This window comes from Pteropus vampyrus, unplaced genomic scaffold (genome assembly GCF_000151845.1).
Source record: "Pteropus vampyrus isolate Shadow unplaced genomic scaffold, Pvam_2.0 Scaffold24, whole genome shotgun sequence".
Classification (NCBI taxonomy): Eukaryota; Metazoa; Chordata; class Mammalia; order Chiroptera; family Pteropodidae; genus Pteropus; species Pteropus vampyrus.
In genome coordinates, this window is record NW_011888805.1 from 709,430 (window position 1) to 721,312 (window position 11,883).

At 39.6% G+C, this 11,883-nt stretch overlaps 1 protein-coding gene, 1 non-coding gene and 2 pseudogenes across 2 annotated transcripts in view; all 4 read right to left on the bottom strand.

Annotated features, from left to right (window-relative positions):
• Window positions 1-11,883, bottom strand: part of UST (uronyl 2-sulfotransferase) — a 280,803-nt gene that overhangs the window by 71,761 nt on the left and 197,159 nt on the right. The gene's annotated exons all lie outside the window — the stretch shown is intronic.
• On the bottom strand, window positions 3,035-3,153 carry LOC111737221 (annotated as a pseudogene).
• On the bottom strand, window positions 4,341-4,456 carry LOC111737178 (annotated as a pseudogene).
• On the bottom strand, window positions 7,437-7,565 carry LOC111737207. Its single transcript, XR_002779388.1, has one exon. It is a non-coding gene; the product is annotated as a small nucleolar RNA SNORA11 (small nucleolar RNA).

Consider the following 11,883-nt stretch of genomic DNA (forward strand, 5'->3'; position numbering starts at 1 on the left):
AAAACTACGGAGTGAGAAGCACAAGAAGAGCAGGGTACACACTGAAAGAGCCTGCTGCGGGGGACAGGAAGTAGAGCTGTGGTCTAGAGGGAGCACGGTTTCCTTCATGAGAAAACTTACTAGGACTATAAAGCCCACAATGAAACCCTTGACTAATAAAGTGGTTGACTATCCACCGGGTGGATTATTTGTGGCAAATTTTAAAATCACAGGTTGGCTTCCTACCTTGGGATATTTTCAAACCACCAACTTACCTCCCCACCCTTAAGTCAAAGAATAAAACTTCATTTCAATATTAGCCCAAGAAAAACACAGTCAAAGGAGATCATGATGCTGGAGTACTTTTTACTAATTCCAAGACTAAATATAGATGATTTTTGGATTGTTGGCTGTTTTCAATGATCAGCACAAACATTTTCTTCTATAAAAGAGGATAAAAAAAGTTGTTTTTCTATAACTCACAAACCTTTTAAGAGGAGAATGGAAAATCTCACTTGGGGTGTTATTGATTTCACTCTTTAGAGAACCACATGACTGTACATTTTTGCTTGTTAACTTTAGCACCTAGGGTTAGATAGTTTCTCAAAGTATAATAAGCCTAAGGATGCTGGTTTGATCTAAGAAGCAGATAAAAAAAGGGAGTTATTGATGTAAAACAATTTTTTTTTTGTAACTAAGGAGTAACCAAAATGTTAGAAAGTCAGGGGCACATTCTCGGTCATCCTAGACCTTTTGGCAGAGGGGCCCAAGTCTTCCTACCTCCAGCCTAGGGCCATTCCCTTTTCCAAAGAGTTTATATTTCACCGGAGACATGTTCCATTCAGTCTTATAGATAGATGGGGGAGGAGAAACTCATTCTTCTTATTCCATATTCTTGCCCTGGACTCATTAAGTCTAGAAATCTAACTTATCGACAGTCAGAATTTGGGGACTTAAAATTTTAATTGACCTGGAAACAAATGCATTAAAAAACAAATGTTACTCCTAGGTGTTTTTGCCACTAGGGTTTGGGCGATGCAGGTGGTTACCAACCTGGAGTACACGGAGCACCCCCAAAGGGGTCTGAGACTATAACTGTATTTCAATATAATTTGGTTTCTCTGTAATCCTAAGGATTTTTTTAAATGCACTTAAAAATATTATTCTGAGAAGAGGTCTAAAAGCTTCGCTCGTTGCTAAGGGGGTTCATGGATGAAAGAGGTGAAGCTCTCCCCTTTGTCCTGGAAATTTTTTTCTTGAGTAGGGACCACATGTCTCTGCTGTAAGATGTGTCACCTGACCTGTATTACAGCACTGGGCCTCTTTTGACTCATCAAACAACAACAAAAATGTCAACAGGAGATTATTTTTGACGAAGATTTTTCAAGTTCTCTCTTAAAAGCTTAGGTAAAACTTCTATTTCAAAGAGTTGGACAGTAACTACAACAACTACCAACAAAATTTTTATGTAAATAGAGTCCCCAGGGTGATTCAGTGCTTAAAAAAATTCTTAAACTTGCCACTTAATCTAACACAATAGTTCTTTAAGTGTGGTTTGCAGATCCCTGATGAGACTCAGACCCTTCCAGGAGCCCACAAGATCAAAACCATTTCTGTAATGATCACACTAAAGTATTATTTGCCCTTTTGATGGCTCAACATTTATGTTGATGGTGCAAAACTAGTGGTAAAACAGTCATCAATGTGACTCAGGACAGTGGACCAAACAGGACTGGACGTCATAGTACCCTTCACCACCACACACACTTGGAATGAAACAAAGTTCACTTAAGAATGTCCTCGATGGAGCAGTAAAAAATTACTCATTGTACCGAATCTCAACTCTTGAGCACAAATCTTTTTAAACTGTATGAATAGACGCAGGAAGTTTGCATAAAGCACTTTTGCTATGGACCTCTTGGCAGTTTAGTATAGTCTAAGGAGCAACTTCCCAAATCAACACTTCTCCAATCCATGTGCTTAAATGTCTAAAATAAAACAGATAGGATTCAAAAGAAAACCAAATATGTTGAATTATTAATCAAAATGTAAAAAGTTGTGTTAAGTAGTATGTGTGCTTGTTTAATGTATTAAATAAGATTTCTTTGTGTGTCTAATAGCTACTACATTATTGATCCAAGTATTATGGTAGTATGAATGATTATTTTGAGATATCTCCAATAATAGTAATTGATATAAAATAGATATGAATTCTACTGGTGATGTTGTAGGCATTGTTAATACTACTGTAGTTTCTTGCCACATTCAAAAACGAAGGAAATGCTAAGCTGGTAAAAATAATGAAATATTTTCTTTTTCCTCTTTAGAGTTCATAGACTCTCCTGGAATTTATCCATGGACCATTATGACCACTTGATGTTCTATATATTATTTGTCTGTTTGTTTGTTTACTATCCGCTCCAAGAGAGGTTGGTCTTGGTCTGCTTCATCACTGTGCCAGGACTCAGATGAGTTCCCAGCCCAGAGCAGAAGCTCAGGCAGTATTTCTCAAGTGAATGAGGAAGTTCACCAACTTTCCGGTCCCACTAAGTCTGCCTGGCACCCTCTCTCCTTCCACCTGTAAGTTAAACTCCTAATAGAACATCACTGCAGATTTCCAGTATTTACACCTCCTACAAATATTGAAGTTTTCAGCCTAGTCTTATTGTTTAGTCCAAATTGTTTTAAAGAAGGAAGTTAGTGCTTTCAATGAACTCATCAATTAATAGCCTCTTAGCACTGAGCCCTGTCGGTCTGGGATCTACTATGGCCAGTGTCCACTACTGTTCCACACTGGCTTCCACGAGAAAAGACTGAAATACAAGCCTACAAGCCAGATTTTTTTTGCAGAACTCTTAAAGTAAAGCTTCTGTGGGCTAGAATAGAAAATATGAATCTGAAAGTCCATCTGGTATTATAATTTATTTATTATTTTATTATTATTATTATTCTTTTTAGGTGAGGCAACCCTTAATTGACCTCACAGATTACAAGGACCTTATCAGCTTACAATCCCTTATTTTTTTATTTTTATTTATTTACTTTTTATTTTTTACACTTACAGCACCTGGTCTTCCTAGGTGGTCTCCCATCCAAGTACTAACCAAGCCCGACCCTGCTTAGCTTCCGAGATCAGAAGAGATCAGGCTTGTTCAGGGTAGCATGGCCGTAGACTGGTATTATAATTTTATCCATGAAAACACCCTGGTGTCATCTCAAAGAGGACAAACAGCTAAATTTAACTTATTACTGAAGGTTTTCTTTGCCTTCTCAGTCTTAATATGTTAATTTGCTTAACTATTCAAATTCAAAAACAAGAAAGATATCATTGGAATCAAACCTTAGTCTTTCTTCTCAAATATTTTTATTACAAAATCTACAGTTAAACAAAAAGAAAAAAGAAAAAAACAAAAAGCCATCATAAATCTGCCACACAGATACCAATATTTAAAAATAAAAAATATAAGGAATATAAAAATATAATAGAAAAAAATAAAAATATTTTGGTGTATAGTCCTTTTCGGTATTTTTTATATGCAGGTCTATTTTTCTTGCTGTGGCTCGTCCTGACTGTAATGCCAAACTCCAAGTAAAATATTAAAAGGAACAAAGGAAGCAAGTCTTTGAACTTTTTTACCCTAAACACTTATTTGTTAAAAAAAAAATATTTAAATGTGAGATTTCTTCCAAAAGAGGCCAATGTTTCTTTAGTTGGATTTTCATGGACTTAAGTGTTCTTCCATCTAAATTACAAACGGGGAGGGATGGAATTAATAAAAGTAAAACTCACTTGATTACCAAAAAGCTCAGGAAAGTTTGTTATTTGCTGTATAAACTGGCAACTTTTTATTAACTCTTGTGTTTGAGGAAGAGACTTGAAGATTAGACAGCACCTTCACTTCTCAAATCAGAAAACCCCAGTTTTATAGGGCCTCCTTTTTTTGAAGAGTGAATGTGGCTGCCTTAATTTAATGAATTATCTGCTCACCTGGAAAAGCATGCAGAAGTGGGGACACTTGTCTCCTTTTGCTTCTGTTATTGCAATCCAAGTTGTTTTCAGCTTATCTGAACAGGGATAAAGGCCAATCACTTTTGTTTTCCCTTTATTTTAGTAAAAGTCCCATTAATTTAGTAAAAGTGATGGGATACTTTTTTTCTTCAATACCCTACTTTTCATAGGTTACCTTTTTCCTTACCTTCCAAACCTTCCATTGAATCAGTCTGTAAATGTGGGTAAAATGCTAACGCAGTTTGTAAAACGTAGTAGAGACCCAGGATTTGGATTTGTGTTGTGGGTTAGAGATCTCCTTCTAAGAGGAAGGCCTTGAAATTTCTTTTTTTTAAAAATTGTTATTATTTTATGCCTACAGCACCTGGTCTTCCTAGGTGGTCTCCCATCCAGGTACGAACCAGGCCCGACCCTGCTTAGCTTCCGAGATCAGACATCGGGCTTGTTTAAGGTGGCATGGCTGTAGATTGTGGACCATGGCTCCACAGGGGCATGAACCCAGAACTTTCTGTGTGCAAAGCAGACATGCTAACCGTTACACTATGGAACCATGTGCAGGCCTTGAAATTTCTGACTGAAATATTTCATTTTCTGTTCTTCCCTCCTTAACCACCATAATTCCTTTTGAACCTTTTAAACTTTTTAACCCAGGTTTTTATTTGGGGGCACTTACTGAAATGGATTCCTCCTTCATGAAGTTCCCACAAAGCCAGAAATAGCTTCTTCAGAGGTCTAGAGGCCTCAGGTGATAACAACACTATAGATTACATGTTTCTTGTCTTTTCCAAGGCTTCGAACATCTATTATCTCATTTTCATTGGCTGATGGAGGACTGAGGAGGTTCTCACATTTCCAGGAAGGGCCACCAGAAGGAGCAGAGGAGGCTATAAAGATCCTTGCTTGGCTCACTCATCAGTGGTAAAGGGGCGTTGGAATGTGGGTGGGAGCAAGTGCCGGGCTCTGAGCTGCTGCCCCATGGGCCAGTGAATTACCAGCAAATTACATGACACAGAGGACAATGCGGAGGAGGGAAGGAAATGCATCTTTGGGAACTGGCAGAAGTCTCCTTCGAAGAGTGGCTTTGGAAATGAAAAGGGGCTGAGATAAAATGGCAAAGTAGAGTGGACTGAGTGGTGGCTGGGAGGAGGCAGGGAGTGTGGGGCAGCGTGGTCACTGTGCAGGTCTACGCCTTCAGGTTAGAGACCAGGGAAGCATCCCTTGTCTGTTTTTCAGAGAACACCAGGCCTGTGGATGTTGCTGTATTTTTAAACAGATGGCATTAACTAAGGAATGGGTACACGATGCAGGCCTGCCTAACTGTCCATTCTTGGGTTTTAGCACTTGCTACTTCCTGCCTCATACTTTATACCCCAGCAACTGTCACTTCCCTTAGTTCTTCCTGTGCATTAAGTTGTTTCAAGTTGCATACTCTTTCTGCCTGGCTACCCTCTATTTATCCTGCAAGACTCAACTAAGGTGTCACTTCCTCCAGGAAGCCTCAAGGACATGACTTCCTTACCCATCCACTGATGCTCATAGGTAACTACCTGGAGTTGGAACCCTAGGGCACCATCCTTCCATACATGCTCTCACCCCTCGTGGAATATATATTTTGCCCTCTCTGGATACTGATAACTTCCAATTCCATATATCCCACCCAGTCCTCTCTTCTGGCTGCTGGATGTCTCCATTTACATGTACTTTGGGCATCTGAAACTCAGCATATCCAAAGCAGGAACTCATTTTTGCTGCCTCTCCGTCTCTTCATTCCCCACTCTCAGTGGTACAATCCATCAAATTGCTCCAGCCATGGCTCTTCCCCATGACAACCATATTCCAAACCAAATTAATTTACCTTGATTTAATCCAAGTATTTTCTCCTTGTGCAAGATTTCACATGCAGATCCTGTCATGTCATATTCCCATCCCCTTCCTGACCACAGTTGAATCTATCACTTTTTATCGTCTTCAGAATGAAGCCTCACATACTTATGACATCTCTTAAGATCTTTGATGATCCAGCCCCTTCCCATCTTTCCATCTTCAATTCATATCATGCCCCTGTATTCTGCTTTCTGAACTCCGTCCATATGAGATTCTTGTGGTACCTGGGACTCTTGACCTATGTACATACTGTTCCACATTCTGATCACCTCTCCCAGTTTCTTGTTCAACGTCTGTTTTCCTTGACAGATTATATACCCCATGAGGGCTGGAACCACATCGGTGTTTTTCATTACTGAACGCTCAGTATCTGTCAAAGTGCTAGCTACAGAGTAGGTGTTGAGTATTTGTTGAAAGAAAGAAAGAATGAATCAAACATATCAGAATATAAATAGTCCAAACATTTATGCATATGATGTACATAACCAGTTGCAGATGGGTAGGTTCATTAAAAGATGCTGGACACAAAATGCTAAGCCTGTCAGCTTTGTTTAATTAAAGAACCTAGGAGGAAGAATTTAGCTTTAAAAAAAAGCTTTAAATTTTAATCACTGTGAATATGTGAGCGAAGATATATATACACGTGTGTGGAGGTGACAGCGGACTACCCATGGTGATTTGGTCATGCTGAGCTGATTGCGTCCTCTCTTTTTGGGCAGGCATGTGATTAAGAGTAGGTGACACAGTACATATAGACTGGTGAGCAATAGATTGGAAAATTTTAGGAGACAACCATCATTTCTGGGCTTTATAATTTCATTTCAGAACTTAAAGAACACCCTTTTAAGACCTTCCTGTAATTTATTAATTTGTTTCCAATATTCTATTTCCTAAATTCACTTTCTCTGATAAACACCGATTTGGCTGAGCTTTTGCAGTCGACAGCATCACAAGGCCTAACTCCACGTGACCTTCACATTTGTCCTAACTACTTGGATGAGTGGTTAAGATGAGGTAACTTCTACGTTTCTTTTCTCCCTTGAAATACAAGGATTAGTTGAGGTCTTTTTTTTTTTCCCTTTCTTTCCTCAGCTTTCTGGAACTCCATGTGAAAAGGGCCCTGAAAACAAATCTTGTGCTTATATTTGGCTTCCTCCTTGCTGATGATCATTTTTTTTTTTTTTTCCTGCTAGGTTTGTAGCTTTTTCTCCCAATTTACCAATGATGGTTAGATCATAAGTCACAGGCTTACTCAGTAGGACTCCGTTCCAATAGATCTTGGTAAAGATATTTAATTGCTTCTTGCCACAACTTTGTCATTTGCAAAATGGGACTAATAAGGCTATCTTGGAGAACAGCACATTTTTGGAAGCTCCTTGAAAACTTAGTGTTAAATACAGGCTTTAATGTGAAATCATTTATTTTGACTGAATTTTAAAACGTCAATGCTGAATGTGGCTTTGCAAATAAATTAAATACAGATTGTGTTCTGCAGAAACCTGACCTCCGCTAACAGCATTTAGAGAGAATTAAATGAGGTATCTTTTTCTTTTCTTTTTTCCCCATGTATAGAGCATAATGTCACAGGAAGGTAACAGTGTCCTGCCACCTGTGAGGAGTAAACCTGAATTCCCATTGGAGGCGTTATAAACCAAGACGCCATTCTTCAAGCACCCTGTTCTGAGCACACCCCCAAATGAGGTACCTTTTATCTAAAACACTCAAATCAACACTGAATGAAAAGTAGAGACCAAAATAGTTTTCAGATGTAGGGTATGAAGCAAACAATTCCTTCTTCCAATTTAGAAGAGCTTTTACGCGAAGAAGAAACATTTGCAAAAATTAAATTTTGAAGATTTGCAGACTAATGATACCATTTTTTTTTTACCTATAATATAAATGCTATAATAAATAAATAGCGCTATGGACCTCAAGTTTAAAAGTACTGTTTCTTAAGATTAACCTAACAGAAGTATCCCTTTTCGCTTCTGATAACAAAATGTTAGTTTACCTAAATTGGCGCAATTTAATTTCATCAGTTCTAATAGAGAGATAAACACTGAAATCTTTAGGTCTATGTGGGCAATAACCACCTAAGTTGAGGACAACTGAACATCCATTTTATAGTCTAGAAAATATCCAGCTTAATCATCAGGGGTGGCCTACAGACAATTGAGAGACTTACACATAAAATACGGATACGCAAATTTATATAAATGGAAAAACTTGAGAAGGATGCACTGACATGATTGTGTATTTGTCTAACTGTGAATCAATCAAACATTCACTTAGCCATTTATTCAGCAAATAATCTTTGAGCACTTATTATGCGTCAGACCCTGGTGTTTTGTTTGTTTGTTTGTTTTTGTTTTAGGTGCTGAAGAAATGCTGGTGAATAAGACAGGTAAGTTCCCTGCCTGCGTGCAGTAAATTCCATTAAGACTTTCCTACATGATGAGCTCCAGGAAAGCAATAAATGGGATGTATACAAAGCAGGGAAGATGATATCTGATTTTAGGAGCTGACAGTCAGGCTGAGGAAGGACTAAGGTAACAATTAGAGACAAACAGGATAGAAAGAGGCAGTTAGTTCAGCACAGCGGTTAGCAACATGGCCTCTGAAGCCAGACTGCCTGAGTTTGAATCCTAGTCCCATCACTTAATGAATATAACTTAACTCTGGGCAAATGCCTTAACCTCTGTGAGCACCAGACTTCTCATCTCTAAAATGAGATCATAATAATCATGATATAAGATTGTATTGTGAGGATCCGATGAAGTATTCGGGTACTAACAGTACCTGGAACATAGTGTGGACTCAAGAGTAAGAGACAGGGCAGAGGGCACGAGGAACGGATATTCTAGGAAAGGGACAGCGCCCCAAAGGCTGGGATCGAGAGAGACTGGAGATAAGATTTTAAAAGATAGAAAGGACTTTAGAATTCACTACAGAAGGCGGGCGTCACCAAGCTTCCTGAGCAAGAAATGAAATGACGTGATGTGAAGTGCCGCTTTGGAAAACTAACCTGGCCGTGCTATGCAAGGTGGAAAACAGAGAGGGCGGCAGGGATTAGAGGAGTTAGTCAGGAGAGCTGAAAAGCGTTAAAAACGCTGTTGCTGGCAATGGCGAAGGAGAGAAGGTGAGCGAAGCTCAGAGACATTCTAAAGGAAAATAAATAAAAAAGGCTTTAGTGCAGATCGGACTGAATGGATAAAGAACTTCTTTTTCTTAAAATCAGGATAATGGGATAGTGGTAATGTATGTATATCATTTAAAAGTTTTAAATAACATAAGAGATCAGGCTGAGAAAAAGTAGGATAGTCGAGATGCATGAAACTGTGCAAAACTCTTATGGGATACCCGTGGAAGACTGAACACGAGTACTGGACGAAGACATCGAGTCAAAGTTTTTGTGGAGAAAAACAAATATTGTGAGGCAGGCGGATCCCACCTAGGAAGGGCAAGAAACAGAACCCACCATTCAAAATAAAGAAAGAATTACTCAAGCTTTCATATCTGGGGTTTGCTCAAAACAGTAAAAGGCATACACTAATTTATATTAATGGTCTAAATTTAATGAGGGGACAATGGAGATGACAAAGTTAAAGTGTCAGATATATATTAAGTCAAACGAATTCAAGTGAGAAGGTTTATTCCTTTGCTTCAACTTAATTTCCGGAAGTTAAAGAGAAATAACAGTCTGTTACCCAGCATGCTTGCAGACCTCACAGGGCTAAGAGTGAGCGTGTCACTTTGATATTCTCCCACGGTGCTTCTCAAGTTCAAAACTTCAGCGAGGAACATCATCCACCCAAGTATCCACAGTCGAGAGTCCTCTCAAGGATCTTGGCTTCTTTGTTTCCATATTTATATTTACATAAATGGATTGAAAACTCTCAACGTACAGGGTCCTAGTGAAAGGTTCCTCCCCTTTCTGAGGTCAGCTATGAGCAAGTTCACATCAAAGGCCTTGCCAGTCCTTTTACAGATGCCAAAAGGAAGTTGAATATGGCTGTGCAATAGAATTGGGGGGAGACATGTGCTCTTGGTGTCGGAGACGGGCCAGGCCGGGCCAAAGATGCTCTTGACTTGGAAACACTTCATTTTTACATTTGCTTATAATTAAAAGCAAAGCACAATGTGTATCTAATTCAACCTTCAGCCTCCAATTGTTTTTCATCTTTCCTTTGTATTGCAAAGTTGGGAATAATAAATCTATTCTGCATTTATTACAATTTATTAAATGTGGTCATTGAGGAACTGACTACTGGGAAAACCACACCCTTTAGGAAAAGAGAAAAGATAACATCCAGCCTAGCCACCTGCAGAAGGAACTCAGCACTGAATTTACTGCTAGCATGATGTCTTTCTTTCACAGATCCAGTAAAACAGGCTATTGAGAATGTCGCGGGTTGGTGGGTTACCAATAATATCTAAGTCGCAGGTGGGAGGTGGTGGAGCAGAACCAACACGTTGGCAGCTGGACGCTCCCGTGCCCTGCCTCATGTCCTCTTGGCCACCTTTTATTCTAACCATTGCTGCCGCCACCAGATTCACGCAGAAGTAACCCAAGAGCAGCCTGGCTTAGGAGGCTTGACAGATCCCTTGCTTTCTGTTCCCAGTGCAACACCCATAGGAACCCATGTGGCACACATGTGTGCACAGCCCGGATGTGAGGGAGTTAAGGCTTCATGGGGTAAACCTGACAGTGGAGGATGAAACGAGTGAATAAATGCTCCCTTCTTCCTTTCCTCAGGCAGAAAAATTCTGGGGCGAATCTCACGCTGTCCTTAGAATCCTGTTAGGTTTACACCTTGGTTTCCCAGGAGTGACCAACATGAGGACACCCCCTTATCTTGTCCTTCCTCCCTTCCCTTCCCCGTTTCTCTCTCCACTCCTCCATTCCTGGGATCATGGTCCAAAGTCTAACAACACCCTTCACCCAAGCCCTTGCCTCAGGCTCTGCTTTCAGGAGGATTCCAGGCTAAGATACTGGCTAATAGCATGTAGCTGGGAGGCTGGGGAGAGAAAGGCAGAGATGACTCCAGAATTCTTGTTTGGGTGACTGACCAGATGGGGGTACCATTCACTAATAATGGAATACAGAAGGAGACGGAGTCCTCCGTGTGTGGGAGAGGCAGGAAGTAGGGACATATGCCCACCTTGCCACAGCTGTCCCCATCATACTACCTGGCACATTGTAGGTATTCAAAATATAGGGAAGTTGCAGATGCAAGTGGAGAAAAGAGGCAAAGAACACTGGTGCTGTGTGCACTTTGCGCCGGTGGGCTAGGCTGGGTGTTGCCCTCGGAGCTGGGAGAGCACTAAGATTCTAGAAAGAGATCATGTCCTATCATCCAAGGGGATTACATTTTAGTTAAAAATATGACATATACAAGCATGAAATAATTCGAAGGATTTAAGAAGCAACATATTAGCAATTAGGAAATAAATATAATCCTCAAGCAGTAATAATTACCTGGAGAAAGAAAGATTAGCACCAATCTAAGTTGGTCGAGGCTAATCTTATTGCCTCTTTCCTTAAAATTTCACAGGTCCTTATAAATTTTTTCTAGTGGCAAGATATGGAATGCTATAATTATATCTGAGACTTATTGTCAATAAGGCTTCCTCTGTCTCTTATTGAACTGGATAACTTTCTTTTATATATCTGCTGATTCTTTCTACAAGTCTTATCTAAGAAGTTAGTTTATTTCAAAAACTAGAAGTGAGTGTTTAAGTCTCTGCAGGGTGGCAAAGGGGCAGCCATCTTGCTAGAAAAGTCATACCAGACTAATCTCCTTCTTTGATAGGGAACAAGTATAGAAACATTTAGCCGAATGTTGATACCATTCCTTTGTGTTTTAACTTTGCAATGTGAAATGCAGAGCCATTTTTAAAAAATTTTATTTGTCATGAAATTGAGTAGGCTTTGGTTAAAATTCTTTCATTCAACCATGAATACAGGGTTAGGGTTAGAGAAAAAGTGATCCGTGCCTACAGGCCACTTT